Consider the following 21,460-nt stretch of genomic DNA (forward strand, 5'->3'; position numbering starts at 1 on the left):
CACTGGAAATAATAATAATAATAATAATAATAACAAACTTACATGGAACCATTACAACAAGAGAAGTATTTCCATCAATGCCAAATTACAACATCTCAGTACAGTAGTCTTACCAGAGGCATTGTATGCTCAGAAACAACAGTAATGAAGGGAAGAATGAAAATTAAGGAGATGGAAAAAAGAGAGGAAAATACTGAGAAAGATCTACAGGCCAGTTCAGACAGAGGGAATCTGGATAAAGAGAGCACCAAAAGAATTGTACGATCAGACAGAGATAACAACATCAGGAACAGAAGGGCAAAGTTACATGGACACATACATAGGATGAACAAAAATAAAATAAGTTAACCAAGAAAATTTGTAACATAGCAACAAGTAATACAGTGAAAACCAACTGGGTAAAGGATACCATAGAAGACCTCAAGAAACTGAACATCTCTGCACAAGACCACTACACTCGCATTCGGGAGGACGATGGTTCAATCCTGCGTCCAGCCATCCTGATTTAGGTGTTCCTTAATTTCCCTAAATTGCTCCAGGCAAATGCCGGGATGGTTCCTTTAAAAGGGCAAGGCTGACTTCCTTCCCCATCCTTCCCTAATCTGATGAGACTAATGACTTCGCGGTTTGGTCTCCTCCCGCAAAACAACACAACTCTGCAGAAGACGTGACAGACAGGGAAAAATACAGAGAAAAAATCAGAAAACAGAAATTTCAGCAAATGCCCAAAGAGAGGAAAACAGGAAAGAAGTGGACAGAAGAGAGGAAGAAGAAACACAGTGAATATATGAGAGGTTTTTGAGAAGAAAAAGGAAAGAGAGAGAAAAAATGCAATGAAAATTGATTGTGTTTCAGCACTTTCCTTAACAGGGAACTAACATTAATAATAATAATAATAATAACAGAGGAAACAGTAACAGCAAAAGATTATATTGAAACAAGAATAACATAATTATGTAAAATGTAAGAAGTCCACAACAAGTGGGGTCAACCGAGTACAAAGGGATTTAGAATGAAACAATATAAAAATAGAAGATATAAACAATAGAGAAGCCTTTCATGGAAAAGCTATTAAAAATGGAAGGATTCCAAGGCAGGACAGCTAAAAAAAGACTGGTTCAAAATGGTCTGAAGACAGAAAGAAGGAACATAGTGAACAAATGAAGGATTTTTTTTTTTTTTTTTTTTTTTTTTTTTTTTTTTTTTTTTTTTTTTTTTTTCCCCCCCCCATCAGTCTACTGACTGGTTTGATGCGGCCCACCACGAATTCCTTTCCTGTGCTAACCTCTTCTTCATCTCAGAGTAGCACTTGCAACCTACGTCCTCAATTATTTGCTTGACGTATTCCAGTCTCTGTCTTCCTCTACAGTTTTTGCCCTCTACAGCTCCCTCTAGTACCATGGAAGTCATTCCCTCATTTCTTAGCAGATGACCTATCATCCAATGAAGGCATACTGGAAGAAAAGAAACGAACAGAGAACAAAGAACTGAAATTAGAATGTGATCCTCAGATGGCCTATTTGCAATTAAAAAAAATAAAAATAAAAAATAATGTAAAAGGGAACAGTAACAGCAGCAGAGTAAGGGATACATATAAGGTTATGTCACTAATGAATAAAATTATAATTTGGTAGCAAATTAATCCTCTGTATCAAAATCCCATGAGACTAGTGAAGTAATAGTGAAATAATGGTTATATTGGTATTTTAAGTATGAAAATTGAACAAAAATGTATAACTAGTACCAAAAATAAACCTAAGCAAACAAATGCTGATAACATAAGACTGTTTTCAAGGAAAATACTACAAAATAAAATGTTTCTTTATTAAAGATCAGTTTGGGCTTGCACAGCTTAGGCTTCCAAGTTCCATGTTGTTTCTCACTGAGTGCTTATTGGCAGAAAAGCTTGTGTGGCTTCTTGGAATAGAGTTAGAATACAGACAAGAACATTTTTGCGTAATATTTCAAGTAATATTCCTCTTTTGTATGTTCTCACTGTAATTCAGAAAAAATGGCATGTTGCATTTCATTCATGTCACAGACTTTGACTCAATCAATCAATCTCTTTATTCATCCATTAACAATATACATTGCATGGATGTCATCAATTACAATATAATTTCTTATATTTAATTTGTTTCAAAAAACTTGGATAATAAATACAAATATTTTATACCAGTATAGATAAATAATATTACTTTTCCTTATTCAGATATTCTTCAATGTTATAAAAACTATGTGTTAGTAAAAATTGTTTAAGATCTACCTCAAATTTGTGAAATTCTTTAATTTTCTTTATTGTAGCATGCAATGCACTAAAAAGTATTTTGGGCTGGTAGTTTGCACTTTCTTGGAAGAGCACTTCTTTGTGGGTGTCTCTGTGAAAATCATCTCTATTCTTCATCTCATGGTTATGAAACTGATTATTTAATTTTGAAAATTTGTGGTGAGTTTACAGAAAGCAGACACATTCATAGATGTATAAGCTAGGAAGAGTCATTATTTTAAATTCTTTAAATATTTCCCTGCATGATACTCTAAAGGGAACCCCTTTCATTATTCTAATAGCCCTTTTTTGAAGTTTGAAAGCTTGTTTTGCCATACCTGTATTTCCCCAGAAGATCACACCATCCCTAAGCAAACTGTTCATATAAGCATAATAGACACACAGCAATTATTCAGAGTTGCAACAGTCCTGAAGCATTCTTAGCACATAGCATTTACTTAGGTTTTTACTCAAAACTTCTAGATGATTTTCCCATCTCAAGTGCTCATCCACCCATATACGTAGGAATTTTGTGTATGGAGGTTCTGCAATAACATAGTTCCCTAACTCAGCTTTCACTCTTCTTCGAGCTCTACTTTTAATATTACTGAAATTCACCAATACTGTTTTATCCTTATTTACGATCAAAGCATTATCGCTAAACCATTTTCCTGTCTCATTTATTGTCCTACAGACACTCTGCTGTAGATTATTCTCACTGTATCTTTTTATGAAAATGCTAGTGTCATCAGCGAGCATCACCGTTTCTGCAACTGTCAGATGGTTTGGCAAATCGTTTATATACACTCCTGGAAATTGAAATAAGAACACCGTGAATTCATTGTCCCAGGAAGGGGAAACTTTATTGACACATTCCTGGGGTCAGATACATCACATGATCACACTGACAGAACCACAGGCACATAGACACAGGCAACAGAGCATGCACAATGTCGGCACTAGTACAGTGTATATCCACCTTTCGCAGCAATGCAGGCTGCTATTCTCCCATGGAGATGATCGTAGAGATGCTGGATGTAGTCCTGTGGAACGGCTTGCCATGCCATTTCCACCTGGCGCCTCAGTTGGACCAGCGTTCGTGCTGGACGTGCAGACCGCGTGAGACGACGCTTCATCCAGTCCCAAACATGCTCAATGGGGGACAGATCCGGAGATCTTGCTGGCCAGGGTAGTTGACTTACACCTTCTAGAGCACGTTGGGTGGCACGGGATACATGCGGACGTGCATTGTCCTGTTGGAACAGCAAGTTCCCTTGCCGGTCTAGGAATGGTAGAACGATGGGTTCGATGACGGTTTGGATGTACCGTGCACTATTCAGTGTCCCCTCGACGATCACCAGTGGTGTACGGCCAGTGTAGGAGATCGCTCCCCACACCATGGTGCCGGGTGTTGGCCCTGAGTGCCTCAGTTGTATGCAGTCCTGATTGTGGCGCTCACCTGCACGGCGCCAAACACGCATACGACCATCATTGGCACCAAGGCAGAAGCGACTCTCATCGCTGAAGACGACACGTCTCCATTCGTCCCTCCATTCACACCTGTCGCGACACCACTGGAGGCAGGCTGCACGATGTTGGGGCGTGAGCGGAAGACGGCCTAACGGTGTGCGGGACCGTAGCCCAGCTTCATGGAGACGGTTGCAAATGGTCCTCGCCGATACCCCAGGAGCAACAGTGTCCCTAATTTGCTGGGAAGTGGCGGTGCGGTCCCCTACGGCACTGCGTAGGATCCTACGGTCTTGGCGTGCATCCGTGCGTCGCTGCGGTCCGGTCCCAGGTCGACGGGCACGTGCACCTTCCGCCGACCACTGGCGACAACATCGATGTACTGTGGAGACCTCACGCCCCACGTGTTGAGCAATTCGGCGGTATGTCCACCCGGCCTCCCGCATGCCCACTATACGCCCTCGCTCAAAGTCCGTCAACTGCACATACGGTTCACGTCCACGCTGTCGCGGCATGCTACCAGTGTTACAGACTGCGATGGAGCTCCGTATGCCATAGCAAACTGGCTGACACTGACAGCGGCGGTGCACAAATGCTGCGCAGCTAGCGCCATTCGACGGCCAACACCGCGGTTCCTGGTGTGTCCGCTGTGCCGTGCGTGTGATCATTGCTTGTACAGCCCTCTCGCAGTGTCCGGAGCATGTATGGTGGGTCTGACACACCGGTGTCAATGTGTTCTTTTTTCCATTTCCAGGAGTGTAGATCAAGAACAACAGAGGGACTAACATGGAACCCTGGGGCACTCCATAGCTAATGTTTTTTTTTTTTTAAATCTGAAAGATACACTTTGCCTTCATGACATATTTGTGCTTTTTGTTGTCTATCGGAGAGATAAGACTTGAACCATTTGAAGGCGAGTTCCCGGACCCCATAAAATTCTAGTTTGATAAGCAATAAGTCATGGCTGATTAGATCAAATGCTTTACATAAATCTAAGAATATCCTGCAGCTTAATTCATTCTTGTCCAAGGCATTTAGGATCATTTTCATGAATTGGAAGACTGCCATTTCTGTAGATCTCTTCTTTCTAAACCCATTTCGAGCATTAGTCAGTATTTTATTTTTATTCAGAAAGTCAGCTAGCCTTTCATGCATTAATCTTTCAATTACTTTAGAAAAACCTGACAATAATGACACTGGCCTATAATTATTTATGTTAGCTTAATATCCTTATCCTTTTTGTGAAGTGGTTTTATTATGGAGAGTTTTAGTTTTGATGGCATCACCTTTGTCCTAAAAGAAGTATTGATAATATCAGTTAGGTGAGTATCTATACTGGCAGAACTATGTTTGATTACCTTGTCTGGAATTCCGTCAGTACCACAAGACATTTTATTCTTTAGTTTATTAATAGGATTTCTAACTTCACATTCTGTTACTGGGCACAGAAACATTGTCTTTCTACAAGTTGGTATTTTTATGTTTTTGTTGTTTGAATTGCATAGACTTTGAATTAGGTTCAGTGCTTTGTTCACAAAATGTTCATTGAATATATTGGCTATCTGTTGAGCGTCACTTTACCCTAACTTTTAATTTTAAAATTATGGGTCTTGGTTTTACATTTTCCTATGTTATTGTTTCTAACCTTCCAAATCGATTTTGATTTATTGCTTCCCTTGTTAATGTATGAATCATTGCTTAGCCTTTTTGCTGCCTGTAAAACTTTCCTATAGACCCTTTTATATTTTCTTTAGTATGGTTTTATTGTTGGATTTATTTTAGCAGATTTTCTTAGGTTTCTAAGAGTGGTTGCTGATTTTTTAATCCATTGTGTTTGTCTTCTCACTGACTTTAATTCTTTTTAATGGGAATCCCACATCGTAGCAATATTTATAATCAGTAAGAAAAGTGTCATCCTTTTTGTCTACATCATCAGTTTGTTCTATGCTCCACTGCACCCTTTTTAGCATATTATTAAAAACCCTTATGTTGTTAGAATTAATAAGTCTTCTTTGTTCATATTTGTCTGTGACTGTGCATTTTTTATTGTCCTCATTCTTATCATCATTTTTAAATCCATATGGTCAGAAAAGCCTGTATCTGTTACTTCAATATTGTACTTGCAGCTTTGTTTGTTGGTAAATATCTGATCAAGTGTTGTTTCAGACCCATCCTCATATCTGGTAATTTCCTGCAGCGTAGATTGCATGTTGTATGAGTTAAACAGATTTAATAATTGTACCTTGTTCTTATTACTTTCATTAAAATTAATGTTAAGGTTACCAAGAACTATTGTGCATTTTGACCTTCCTCTCAATTCATTTAAAAGATCATCTATATAATATAAGAATTGGGTAAAGTCACCTGATGTGGACAGCAATGACAGTTTGACAGTCTGTAAGTTCACAAATACAACATTCAAAATCTTTTTCTGCACACTTCACCTTGCTAAGTTTTACCTCTTGATTTAACATTACTTCTAATGTAGATGAATACACCAAATTTATAAGTTTCCCTGCAAAAGCTACTTATTAAGTCAAACTCTGGTATACTTGCTGCACAAATCTGAGTGTCCTGAAGCCAGTGCTCATTGATACACGGCACAGAAACCTCTTTTAAGATTACAGTTTAAAATTACTTCCAGCTCACACATTTTGTTGCCTAGTCCTTGTATATTCCGATACAGCAAAGTCAAGCCACCTAGATTTGGTGCACAGCTCACCTTAATATCCCCTTCAGGCTGCTTGGTAGAAAAAAAAATCCTTCAAGTGTGAGGGTCTTATCACTCTTCTGATTGGCACTCTACTAATTGCTTCTACTGGACTTAATGCTGTTGTTGACAATGGTGGTGTGTCTACTTATGCTGCTGCTAAAGCCGACAGATTCTCTGCCACTACTGGTGGTTGTTGTTGATCTGCAGCTGACAGTGACAATGCTTCTGTTGCTTGTTGTTGATGTGCTGCTGCTGCTGCTGCTACTGTTTCTGGTAATGATGGAGACTCAACTGTTGCTATTCTTCTTTCTGCAAGTAGGTCTGTCTTCTTATATGGTGTCTTCTTTCCTGCCACATCATTTGCTGCTTCTTCTAACTTTTGCACTGATCTCTTGGTTATATTTATTTCTTGAGTACTTGTGCTCTTCCTAGATACAGTATTCTCTTTTAAGGATTCTGTTGTTATTTGTGCAGGAGTTGTGCCAGTAATCATTCTCACTGATTCTTTATCTGAGAGTGCAGAATCCTTCCATTTAAGCTCTATTGCTGTTCTGTACACTTCCCTGTTTGTTTCCACTGATTCATAAATTCTTGCAGCCATTAGTTCTTTTTCAGTTGCATTTAGGTGCTGTCCATGTGCTGTATACAGCTCCTTGTTACTAGGAGTATTAATAGAACAAGTGTTATGGAAGCCTTTCACTATTTTTTTTTAGTTTTCTGTTTGTGGACTGAATTTCTTGGTTTACACAAGACCATTCATGCAGATCATGCCTGTGTGGTACTCCAACTACAATCACATTTGTATTTTGTAATGCTGACAAGGCTTTTTGTAATGAATGAATTGCCAAATTGGCTTCATTCTTTGCTACGTCATTGGCCCCTGCCCAAATAACTGCAAAATCTTCATTTGTCAGCTAATGAAGGTTATTGGATTTTTGTAATATTACACTAGTGGGGGCACCTGGTATCACCTTCCCTTCAATGTCATCTTTATTTGAAGCTAAATTTAAAATGTTTCTCACATAGTCTCTGCCATGACTATCAGATGCAACGAATATTTTGGGTCTCTTACTCACTAACTGACTCTCAGGAGCAAAGTTTTGCATTTTCATTGCTGCATCCTTAGACGGATTTCCTTTTAAAACTGCGTTCTTTGTTGTGGTATGAACACTGTGTTGTGAATCGTGCTTTATGTTGGATGCCTCGAATCTGTAGTTTTTACACATTTCTTTCTTGGCCATTTCTCACTTCTGAAGTTTGTTTTTAGTAAATATATAATTGTTTTCAAATACTTGAGTTCCTTTCTTACTATTCTGACCATATTGTCACACACAGGATGAAAAAAATCACTGCATTTCCGGCTTTTCACTCTATTTGTTGCATTTACACACAAGTTACGGAATTTCTTGTTACACTTTGCACAGCTCACGCCTTTTCTTGCTGTTTTGTACAGGAACATGGTTTATTCCATGCTTCCTCACTTATTTCGTAAATAGTATTCAAATTTTCCAAACTGGTCACAGCCATTGTGCACGAGTTAGTTACAAAACACTCTGGTTACAATTTTCTGCCATCAGTTTTTCTGCTGCCAAGAGCATGTAGATTCACATGCTCACTAATACATGCATAGACAGACATGTAATAGTGATCACTCTAGGTAAACCTGCTTTCTGTATAAGCCAGAATATGCATGAAATATGCTATGGTGTACTACTCTCTTAGAAAACTATGATCAGAAAGGAAAATTATAATTTTGTTAACAATATGTGAGACCAGTCACTGTAATAACATGGAAACAGGAAGGAAATAAATGCTAAATGGGAGACAGGATTTTGATATCTTTAAAACACTTTTTGATGTGCACATGTAAGGAAGGGAGGTATTGGCATTGGAACAGGAAAGGAAATGACTAGTTGTGTTACAAGGTACCTTTCGCCATGCACCAAACTAATTGCTTGTGGAGTATGTATGTAGATGTAGATAAGTAATGCTGGAATAGGTGGTGAAGGTAATCTTATAAAAATTATAAATGCAAGTGTGTGTGTTTTAGTATGTTTGATACTCCTGCACGCTGAAATGGCTCGGCAGATTTGGATGAAACTTTTGAAACGGAGGTAGCTTATACCTTGAATTAACACACAGGCTACCTTACATATACACCGAGGTGACAAAAGTCATGGCATAGTGATATGCATGTATACAGATGGTAGTAGTATAGTGTACACAGTGTATAAAAGGACAGTGCATTGGTGATTCATGTGAAAAGGTTTCTGACATGATTATGGCCGCATGACGGGAATTAACAGACTCTGAATGCAGAATGGTAGTGGGGGCTACATGGGACATTCCATTTTGAAAATTGTTAGAGAATGCAATATTCTGAGATCCACAGTGTCAATAGAGTGCCAAGAATACAACATTCATGCAAAACCTCTCACCATGGAAAATGCAGTGGCCGACTGCTTTCACTTAACAACAGAGGGCAGCAGTGTTTGCGTAGAGTTGTCAGTTCTAACAGACAAACAACATTGCATTAAATAACAGCAGAAATCAATGTTGGACATACAACGAACATGCTGTAAGGAGAGAGTGGCGAAATTTGACGAAATATGGCAGCAGACAATTGACGAGGGTGCCTTTCCTAACAGCATTTACATTGCCTGCAGCACCTCTCCTGGGCTTGTGACCATATCAGTTGGACTCTTGATGACTGTAAAACTGAGGACAGGTCAGATGAGTTCTAATTTCAATTGGCAAGAGCTGACAGTAGGGTCCGAGTGTGGTGCAGACGTCATGAAGCCATAGATCCACACTCTCAACAAGGCACTGTGTAAGCTGGTGGTGGTTCCGAAATGGTGTGGGGTGTGTTTACATGAGTCACTGTCTGGAAATGGTTACATTTGGCTACTTGGAAGCCATTTGCAGCCATAAATAGATTTCATGTCCCCCCCCCCCCCCCAAAAAAAAAAAGAAGGGAATCTTTATATCTTTATGGATGACAGTGCACCATATCACTGGGACATAATTGTTTGAAATTAGTTTGAAGAACATTCTCGACAGTTCTAGTGAATGATTTGGCCACCCAGATTGCCTGACGTGAATCTTATTGAACATTTATGGGATGTAATTGAGAAATCAGTTCATGCACAAAATTCTACTTTGGCAACACTTTCACAATCATGTACAGCTATAGTGGCAGCACAGCTCAATATTTCTGCATCAGTGTTTCAAAGACTTGTTAAGTCCATGCCACAATGAGTCACTGCACTACAGTGGGCAAGACAAAGTTTGAGGTATCCCATGACTTTTGTCACCTCAGTGTACATACCTATTGAAGGGGTTGGAGGTGAGGGTGAAAAAGTAGTGTAGCCCACAATATGTTAATATCCATGTGTTATTCATCTAGTATTTGAGAATATAATATCAAATCTTTAAAAAATTTCCCTTAAAACCCCCACAAAATAATAAAATGGAAAAAGTTTGTTGCTTACTACATTTTTGCTGTTAATGCTGTAGAATTATGATATAAAGTTGTTATAATATATTGCTTCCTTACTACTGCCTGTATTTGTGACACAATTTGGAGACAGTATTCCCATATAGTACTCAATGTACCAGCAATATTATAACATTGTATGACACAGTTCCAGAGATCATTGTTGTGAACATTGAGGTGCTTGAAAAAGTGCCACATCATCAGGGCTTATGACATTGTAAACATTGATCTGTGTGAAAATGAAACGGCAGGGTGAAATTTGCTAGAAGTATAAGTGAAATATCTGAACAAATTTGACATTGTAATTCTGTCAGAGACAGCAAAGGACTTGGAAGAGCAGTTGAACGGAATGGACAGTGTCTTGAAAGGAGGATATAAGATGAACATCAACAAAAGCAAAACGAGGATAATGGAATGTAGTCGAATTAAGTCGGGTGATGCTGAGGGAATTAGATTAGGAAATGAGACACTTAAAGTAGTAAAGGAGTTTTGCTATTTAGGGAGTAAAATAACCGATGATGGTCGAAGTAGAGAGGATATAAAATGTAGACTGGCAATGGCAAGGAAAGCGTTTCTGAAGAAGAGAAATTTGTTAACATCGAATATAGATTTAGGTGTCAGGAAGTCGTTTCTGAAAGTATTTGTATGGAGTGTAGCCATGTATGGAAGTGAGACATGGACGATAACTAGTTTGGACAAGAAGAGAATAGAAGCTTTCGAAATATGGTGCTACAGAAGAATGTTGAAGATAAGGTGGGTAGATCACGTAACTAATGAGGAGGTGTTGAATAGGATTGGGGAGAAGAGAAGTTTGTGGCACAACTTGACTAGAAGAAGGGATCGGTTGGTAGGACATGTTCTGAGGCATCAAGGGATCACAAATTTAACATTGGAGGGCAGCGTGGAGGGTAAAAATCGTAGAGGGAGACCAAGAGATGAATACACTAAGCAGATTCAGAAGGATGTAGGTTGCAGTAGGTACTGGGAGATGAAGAAGCTTGCACAGGATAGAGTAGCATGGAGAGCTGCATCAAACCAGTCTCAGGACTGAAGACCACAACAACAACAACATGTTAAATATATATGAAATTGATTTGACATGCCCAAATTTGGGCAAAGCCATGGGTATAAAGCTCATCCTAAATCCCTGGAATGATTTCAATCAAATTAGGTACACATATTAGCTATTATTTGGAAAGAAATGCTGTAGGGGTAAGACCACCAGGCTCCTAATGAGATGGGGGTGATAACGTGAAGAGAGAAGTCAGGGAAGGAGGAGGAGAGACATAGACAGGGCGCAAGGAGCAGATGAAAAGAGAGGCAGAGGAAGCAGGAGATTGACAGAGAGAAGGGGAGAAGGGGACAGGGAGAAGGGAAAGGAGGAAAAGGACAGTGAGTGAATGGAGGAGAAGTTGAACAGTGAGAATAGGGAGGAGAAGACGGACAGAGAGGCAGAAGGAAATCAATTGAGTGTAGGGGGCAGAGCAGGTGAACACAGAGGGGGAGGGGGAGGGTGATGAGATGGGCATACAGAGGGGAAGGAGGAAATGGACTGAGAGAACATTAGAATAAATACAGACCTTGGCAAAGCCAGTATTCAGCTTTCCCTACAAGAGAATACAAAGTACACAAAGTCTTGGAACATTTTTTACAGAGATTTATCTGCACACCCCAAGACAATTATGATTTTTCCCATGTGAAGCATGTCACAAACAGTCATGAAATTATTTACTTCCTTTTCTGACACATTTTATGATTCCCTACTCAGTCATGTAAAAATGTTTTCCGTGAAGTAAACAAGTGAGTACCAAGTGATATGAGTTTTGTCAGCTTTTTCCATCAACTTATAATTCGGTTAGTATGCCCCCCCCCCCCCCCCCCCTCCCCGCCTCCCCTCCCTGTCCTGCGCCAGCCCTGATGTCGTGCAGTTTGCTGAGCCACAAGCGACTTGTGCTGTAAGATTTCCAAAAGATAACTCTTGTGATGTCGCATACATATGTACAGTGAGTTTCAGCATTAACAGTTTTTTTATAAGTTACTGTTCAACTGTGGGCTGCAGCTAACTTTCCCATAATCCAAACCAAGAGGCAAGCATAGTGCAAAAGATATAAATGTGTTCAAGAATGGAGAGCTACAGGTGAATTTCAAAGTGTGTAGAAATTAATAAAATATTAATAACTGAATAGATGTTTATGAAGTTTGCAAACAAGAGTTAAGAATGTTTTGACTGATTACAAAGAAGCTGAGAGATCAAAGCAAAGAAAAATATGCTGTGGAGGGACCAAACCAAAGAAAGATATAAGGATGAAGAGAAGGAATTAAAATGACTAGGGAAGTGACAGCAAAGAAAGTTTAATCCAGACTAAGTTGACAGATTAATGTTTGGAACAGAGAGAGGCGTAGTAACTCTGGAGGGATTAATTGAAGAGAGAAACTAGTTTGTGCTGCATATTTATTGGAGATGAAACTCTCACATGTAGAGCTCTAAAGTGTCATATTGTTAAGAAAGGATATTCAAATCAGCTGGTGTGTGAAATGTACCTAAATCCTTATAACTATGACCAAGTGATTAAAGTTCTTCATTAACATGAGGAAAGAGAGAAAGGTGTTCAAATCCCAGTGAAGGTTTTTCATTTTTTCCTACATCACTACAATTAAAATTTTGACATGATTGCTCACTGAGTCCACTGGCCAATTAACTATCTGTATGTCTCAGAACTAAGGTTTTATTCAGTATCTAATTGACTAAGTGTAAAACGAATGTTCATCCCTACCAGAGAGAACGCACTGTTATATTGCAGGGTATACTTTACCACAGACCGTGGAATGCCACCATTTTATATACGAGGGGTGTTCAATACATAATGCAACACTTCTTTTTTTCTGAAAGCAATGGGTTTCATTCAGGATTCCAATACACAATATTATTCCCACTCTATTGGCTATAAAACCCTATTTCTCAACATTATCTCCCGTCAATGCAATGGCTTTATGCCACCTTACTGGGAGGGCCTGTTCGTCAGAGCCAACATTTCACTGCATCAATAACCTCCCCACTATCCACATACTGGTTCCCCAAAGTGCATCCTTCTTTGTTCCAAACAAATGGAAGTTGGAAGGTGCAAGGTCCAGGCTGTAGGGTGGCTGAGGAAGAACATTCTGATGAAGTTTTATGAGCTTCTCTTGGGTTCACAGACATGTGTGACACCTTGTGTTGTCATGGAGAAGAAGTTCATTTGCATTATTGTTGTGATGAATACACTGAAGTTATTTCTTGAATTCCCTGAGAGTAGCACAATACATTTCAGAGATGATCCTAGAAGACCATCACCATGACTTTTCATGCTGGGGGTGCAGCTTTGAACTTTTTCTTTGGAGGAGAGGTTGTCTGTCACCATTCTGTGGACTGCTGTTTTTTCCTGGTTCAAAGTGATGAGCGCATGTTTCATTGCCTGTGACAATATTTGACAAAAAATTTAAGGTCAGCCTCATAACATGCAATCAATTCTGCACTGATGGTCCTTTATCACTCTTTATGGTCCTATGTTAGGCAGTGAGGAACACATCGAGCACACATCTTCTAGTAATGCAACAGTGGATGAGTGTGCCAGCACCACCAGCAGAGATGTGCAGTGAGGTGTTTTAATTGTGATCTGTCTATCACCTTGAATGAGAGTGTATGCATGTTACAGCATTGATGAAGTCACAGCTGTGTGTGGCCAGCTGGCACACAGGACATTGGACAGGTTTGGACGACCTTGTTGTGATGATGACAGACGCTTTACCCAATGATGCACCATGCTTTTGTTCACTGCCATGTATCCGTATAAATTCTACAAGGGCCCATGAATATCTGTGACACTCTGTTTTTCCAATAAAAGAAACTCAATGACAGCTCTTTGCTTGGAGTGCACCTCCATTGCAGACATCATTTTGAAGGCAACATATAGTGCCACCACCTATCAGAAACTATAGGGGCTGAAGCAGGAATATTCCACAATGTCCCACAACAAATCCACACTTTTTCAACTGTAATTGGCCAAGAAAAGAAATGTTTTGCGTAACTTATTGAATGCCCCTCACACTATGCAGATTCATTCTTTTCAAGAACTTTATGACTGTTTCAGTTTGGAATAGTGAAAATTAAACATATTGACACAAATTTTCAGAACTGTGATTATACAACCTGGATTATTAATAAATTTGTGTTGCTATAATTAATTACCTTAATTCATGTAACATATTTCTTTCAGTACCTGACTGTTAACCTAATGTTCATTAAAGAATGTTTGTTATAATACGTCCAGCTAACATTAGCATATTCATGTCACAGTTATTCAAAAATCTTCTGTCTTGCAAAATATTTTAAGCAGATTGGATAGTTCTCTCTTCCTTCTCTTCATTCCAAATGTACATTCAGCTGGATAGGTTCAAAGCTTTCCGCAACCACCAAGTTCCAATTTCCACTGATTTTCAGTGTGTGGTAGTGTTTGAGAGAAACATTGAGATGCAAAGAGATGATGTTATGTGAGAGGCTCTTTCTTCTCTTCATTCTGAATGTACATTCAGCTACCGACAGTTTCTCAGTTATGTTGCACAAATGCATGTCATTAGACATCAATGTACTGGTAGGTACTGGCCAGCAACTCTGTCTCATAATATTATAGTTTTCTCAGGCAAATTTTCCTTTTGGTACAGATACATATTCCAATAAATCTCAATATACAATCACAAAAACAATCAATTACTGACAAAATTTTCAAATCTAGTCCGATGCAGTCCCCAACAATCAGTCTTTCCTTCCCATCCCGTATGGTAAGCCTCCCCTGACCCGTGGTTCTGAGTGACTTTCCCAAAATCTTCCCCTTTTCCTAGACCTCTACAGTCTTTTTCCTTCACCCTTCTTCCTTCTTCTTCAATCCTTCTTCCTGAAGAAGGAGCCACTGGCTCTGAAAGCTTGCCAATTGAAACAGTCTTTTATGTGTGTATTCTGCCACTGCTTGGCAAGTAGATTTTTTTACTATCTACAAAATTTTGTCAGAATAAATCAATATCTTGAAGATTAAAACATAAATTTATTTGCATCAGGTGGTTGTATATTTCCTGTGCATACTCTGTTGACTGGTTATTAGTCTGTCATGTGTCAATGGTATTCACCACAGAAGATAACAACTATTTACTTGTAATAGTATGTGGCAGATTGAAGTACTTATAGTTGGACAATGTTGTACATGGAGTGCAGCAACCTGATGCTATATTTAGGTTAAAATCAACAGTGGAAATCACAATAATATTTGTTTATTTACCAGTTTCGGCTTATGTTAAAGCCATCTTCAGAATTTTTGGTGCCTTATGGTTGGTGTTGGCAGCTCCTCGGTTTTCTCGTGGTATCACAAGAAAACCTTGCAACACAGCCATGATGTTGCAGGTGGCAGCAATACTCACTGAGATGCCCAAAGGTGCCTCACACAGAGAGCATCCCAATGTGCCCTGAGAGTTACAACACCAAGAAGAATTGCTTCTCGGCTTTTGGCATGATCAATGTGTAGACTGATTTTTTTAATCTCATGGGAGATAAGGAAATTATGAGTACTTTATTTCAGTTTCTATAATCACCTGTCACTTTAATTTTTGCATAATTTCCTTTGCCTTTAAACTATACAGTAATGGACTCACAATCATTTATTTTACAATGATTTCTGGTCGTCACTACAAAAGGCATATCAGACATGAAATCGGACCAACCCTTGTCCCCATTGTACACCTTGTTTACTTGAAAGGGGAGATGTCCAGCTGCACGTGCAACAGCATTGCACAGCGAACAGAGATGCCACGGTATAAGAGAAGGTTTAGGCTTTCTCGCCTGGCAGTCTATAAGGCCATTGACAATACTGAAGTTACCATGAGTAGTAAAGTTGTTCAGCAAGGGCCCTCTGTGCATTGCGACTGTGTTCTCAACTTTATAATGGAGAAGAATGATGCAGCTCAACAAAGTAATGGTTGGATGACTGTTGCTGTTGTGCGGTATCCTGAAGATATAGTGAAGGCTATTGCAGGACTGGAAGCTTTTAATAGCAGAGATATTATTGCTTATCGGACCTTTCAAGTAAACGACGTGTACAACTGGGACATGGGTTGGTCCTATTTCATGTCTAATATGCCATCTGTAGTGAGGAGCAGGAATCATTGTAAAATAAATGAGTGTGAGTCCATTGCTGTATGGTTTAAACGTCAAGGACATTGTACAAAAATTAAATTGCCTGGTGATCTTACCTTTCATTACAGAAACTGAAATAAAGTACCTATCCTTTCCTCATCTCCCATGAGATTTTTTTTAACAAAAAACAAAACAGTCTACACATTGATCTTGCCAAAAGCCGAGAAGCGATTCTTCTTGTTGTTGTCCAGTTGCAATATTGCTGTGTCCCAGATGGCATAGTGGTCACCACACCCGTCTAGTAAGCAGGAGATTCTGGGTTGAAATCCTGGTCCAGTACACATTTTTGCTCATCAGTGCTTATTCTACTTACTATCCCATTGCAGCTGATAGCAATGATCCACCTTCAAATTACATATAGTGTTTCACAGCTGCAGGATCTGCATGGTGTCTGTTATTTCGCAGGAACAGTCACTATGCTTTCTAATAACAAAAAGAAAATATTTCAAAAGTCATCAAAAATAAGGAAAACCTGTTTGGGAGGAAGAAGTAGTTTTGAAAGTAAGGAAGAATACTTTCAAAAACTATATGAAGGACAGGATGAAACAAATGCACATGATGATATAGATGGAGACAAAAAAATATTTATTCATCCATGAAGTAATGTTCATATTATGGGATACAAGTTATAGCAATACAAGGCTGAAGGAGCATAAACCTTTTTGTTACAGGGATTTCTAAATATACATGTACTTCAAAGGACAGAATATACATAAATTTACATTACAATAGCTTTTATGCAGCAATCTCCATTTTAAAATACAAATTGGACATGACAATTGTTATTATTTAACCACCCTTGGTTAATACATTTTGGACAAAACTGAGTAAAATTCTTCCTGAAAGAGTTTTTGTTATTTTGACTGAGCAAGGTAATTTATTATAAACTATGTTGCCTATGTGCCTCACACTGTCATGGCATTTACCCAGTCTCTGATCATACATACATACATACATTAATCCTTGTTTCATAGATCATGAATACGACATTTTGTAATGATGTGGAATGTGTCACTTTAACATAAGTTTTCTTTACAGTTACTACTTCATATCTAAGAATTAATTAGGAGAAGTTGTCATTCAAAAATAATTTTAATTTGCTTTTAAAGGTTGGTTGGCTATCTGTCAGACTTTTAATACTATTTGGCAAATGACCAAAGATTTTTGTGGCAGCATAATTCACCCCTTTCTGTGCCAAAGAGAGATTTAATCCAGAATAGTGAATATCATCCTTTCTTCTGGTGTTGTAGTTATGCACTTTGCTGTTATTTTTGAATTGGGATGGGTTATTAATGACAAATTTCATAAGTGAATATATGTATTGTGAAGGTACTGTGAATATCCCGAGTTCCTTAAATAAATGTCTGCAAGGTGATCATGGATGGGCTGCAGCTATTATTTTGATTGTGCAATGAATACTTTCTATCTTAATGGCGAATTGCCCCAAAATATGATGCCATATGAAAGCAGCGATTGAAAATAGGCATATTAGGCTAATTTACTGATATGTTTATCACCAAAACTTGCAATAACCATGATAGCATAAGTAGCTGAACCTAACCGTTTCAGCAGATCATCGATGTGTTTCTTCCAATTCAATTTCTCATCAATGCACGCACCCAGAAATTTTGAGTATTCTACCTTAGCAACAGACTTCCATTCATAGTTTATATTTACTGTACAGAATTGTATAAACTGTGTTTTCTCAAAATTTAGTGACAGTCCATTTGCAGAGAACCACTTAATAATTTTCTGAAAGACATTATTTGCAATGTCCTCAGCTGATTCTTGCTTCTTGGGTGTGATTACTATACTTGTATCATCAGCAAAAAGAACTAACTTTGCATCTTCATGAAGATAGAGTGGCAAGTCATTAATACATATTAAGAACAATAAGGGACCTAAGACTGAACCCTGTGGTACACCATTCTTGATACTTCCCCAGCTAGAGTACTCTGCTGGTTTTTGTAGACTATCTGTACTGTTAATTTCAACCTTCTGCATTCTTCCAGATAAGTATGAATTAAACCATTTGTGCACTGTCCCACTCATACCACGATACTTAAACTTATCTACAAGAATTTCATGATTCACTCAATCAAAAGCCTTTGAGAGATCACAAAATATCCCAATGGGTGATGTTCAGTCATTCATTGCATTTAATATTTGATCAGTGAAAGCATATATAGCATTTTCTGTTGAAAAGCCTTTCTGAAAACCATATTGACATTTTGTTAGTACTTAATTTTAACAAATATGTCATGCTACTCCTGAATACATTACTTTTTCAAGAATTTTGGATAAAGCTGTCAGAAGTGAGATTGAGCAGTAGTTGTTAGCATCAGATCTATCCCATTTTTTATGCAATGGTTTAACAATAGCATATTTCAGTCTATCTGGAAAAATTACCTGTTTCAGTGAGCTACTACATATGTGTCTGAGAATCCTACTTATTTGTCTGTCAGATGAATGTTACCATCACCATAGGTATGATGATCATGCACATCATTATTTGTTTTAAAGAGCAGGAGATTCTTATTTATTCTTAAGAGGTATATGCATTAGACAGGTAATATTGCCTGTTCTTTAAAGATTGGTTTGGTAGGTGCATGTAATTAAATCATGATCTTGTCACTTTGTTTTTGCATAATAAATATTTGCTTGTGTATTGACCCCCAGAAAGCAATGTCACATGAAATGACTGAGTTAACTAGCACAAAGTACACAGTTTTAATGGTAGTCAAGTCATATCTTTGACAGAGAAGTCTAAAGCCATAGCAGAGGTTACTCAGTTTACATAGTAGTTCACCTCTGTGGATATTACACTGTACAATATTGCCTATCCAGGAATTTAGTCTCATTAACCTATTTGACAACTTTCTTGTCTAGAATTAGTGATTTTGTATGCGTTGTATGGATCTCTGATGGACAGATGTTTTTCCATATTAAGTAAAGAGGTTGTATTCATAGAGCCTTTCACAGCTGTCATCTGCTTTGGAGAAATGTTACAAGATAGGAGGTCTATATCATCGAAGAGTAACACAGGAATTGTTGAATGTAGGTATTCTGGGAGGTCATTCATAAAGAGAAGGAAGAGGTTGGGGACTAGTGTTGAGCCCTGTGGGACTCCTGATGTGAATATTATATCTGAACAGGTTGTTCTTCCATCAAGTGTTGTTATTTCTACCAGCTGCCCTCTGTTTGAGAGATATGACTGAAATCATTCATTACAGATTCCTCTTATACCATAAGCATCCAATTTACGTAGGAGTTGTGTGTGGCTGACTAGATCAGACACCTTAGTCAGAGCACCAAGAAGTCCAGAAGCATACTGTTTTTCATTAAATACAAATATTGTTTGGTCAGTAAATGAAAAGATAAGCCCATTGTTTTATGAAAGCCAGACTGTTGTGTTCTTAGTGTGGAGTTATTCTCATAAAAGGATACTACTCAAGTATATACAATTTCTTCTATTATTTTGGACACAGATGGGAAGAGGGATATAAGTCTGCACTTGTTGACCTCACACTTGTCTCCTTTCTTGTTTGATGGAACTATCTTGGAGGTTTTCAGTGGCTGAGGGAAAATGCCAGTACCCATGGGCACAGTTGATTATGTTGCAGAGTGGTTGTACTGTTTCAGTAGTGGTAGAAATTCCAGAAATCTGTCTATTGAATGTATCACAAACATTATTGTTTGATGTCTGTTATTTGTTGGTCACTGTATTGTAGAGATTGTGGTGTTTCCTGTTTGACATCAGTTTGTAAAGTTTTTCTGACAATATCCCACATGGCTTTACATTTATTATTAGAATCATTTATATAGGCTTTATTTGCTAGTTGTTTTGCTTTAGATATACTTTGCAAAGAATCGTCTTTCATAAGTAGAAATAAGTATCGAAAATTGGATAATCTGTTTCTATACTTTGGTCAAAGAGGAAATAGAAAAGTTAAGGATAGTGTGAAAATATGAAAAGGTTTGTGATGATTGGATAAATGTAGGTATTGTACCTATCTTTAAGAAGGGTAACTATGTGCTCAGTGAGAATTACAGAGGAATAGTATTACTGTGCAACTGCATGAAGATTTATAAAAAGATAATTACACAGAAAATCAGGAATAAGACAGAACCACAATTAAGAACAACAAGGATTTCAACCTGGAAGATCAACTATAGAAGGTATATTTACAGCCAGCTAGACTGTAGAAAATAAACAGGAATCTGGGAAAGACACTGTAGTATTCATAGATACAAAGAGATTATGACAGTGTTAGAAGAAAAAAAATGGCAAGATCTCAATAGGCTGCAATTGTCAAAAGGAATGCAACTGAGAATCAGAAACATGTGAAAAATGTTATAAAAGATGTTAAATTATGAAAGATGAAAAAACTCAGAATGGTTTATAATGGACAGAGATGTTCAGCAAGGAAGTTCACTCTCACCAGTTTTCTAATACAGTCATGGACAACATCATACAGGCCAACAGCAGATGATATGAAGATCATAGTATATGCAGATGATATGAAGATCATAGCATATGCAGATGATGTCATGATTTGGGATGAAAATGAGCAGAAATTGAAACAACAACTAAATACCTGGCAGAGAGTACCTGAAGAAGCAGGCATGGAAATAAGCTTAACAAAAAGCTAAGTAATGAAAATCAGCAGAAAAATGGAAAAAAATTAAGTAAGTAAGTTTCAATGGAATAGCAATTAAGAAAGTAGATGTTGTCATGTATTTGGGAAGTAAATTAATCAAGAAAGGACACATCAAGGAAAATTTCAGAGAGAATAGAAAATCATTCAAAATTTTATTATTGTGTACTGGACATAATCAGAAATTGGAAAATTCCAGCCAAAGCAAAGATCACGATACACAAGTCATTATCTTCCAGTTTTGACCTATGGATCAGAATGTTGGGCCTGGAGAAAGAATGATCTGAGCAGAACACAAGGAACAGAGTTGCACTTTCTATGCGGGATCCTGGGTAAGACAAGAAGGGACAGGATAAGGAATGTAACAAAATTAAACATCCTGCAGATGAAGCTCCTAAAAGAAACTATAAAGAGTAAAAGGATTAAATGGTTTGGCCACATTAAAAGAATGGAAGCAGAAAGTCTCCCATGAAGAACACTAGAATGGGCAGAATCTTGATGAAGACTAATTGGAAGACCACAATGGAACAGTCATGTGAAGGATCATGTGAACTGAAGAGAAGATTGGAGAAGATGCTAAATGATAGACTGTGGGAGAAAAGACAAGCTTGAAAGAGGCTCTGTGAATGACATAAGATCATCT

General features: G+C 38.1%; 1 protein-coding gene across 2 annotated transcripts in view; it reads right to left on the reverse strand.

Annotated features, from left to right (window-relative positions):
• LOC126175077 (alanine--glyoxylate aminotransferase 2, mitochondrial-like) overlaps positions 1–21,460 on the reverse strand; it is a 171,884-nt gene that overhangs the window by 44,490 nt on the left and 105,934 nt on the right. The gene's annotated exons all lie outside the window — the stretch shown is intronic.

Source organism: Schistocerca cancellata, chromosome 3, assembly GCF_023864275.1.
Source record: "Schistocerca cancellata isolate TAMUIC-IGC-003103 chromosome 3, iqSchCanc2.1, whole genome shotgun sequence".
Classification (NCBI taxonomy): domain Eukaryota; kingdom Metazoa; phylum Arthropoda; class Insecta; order Orthoptera; family Acrididae; genus Schistocerca; species Schistocerca cancellata.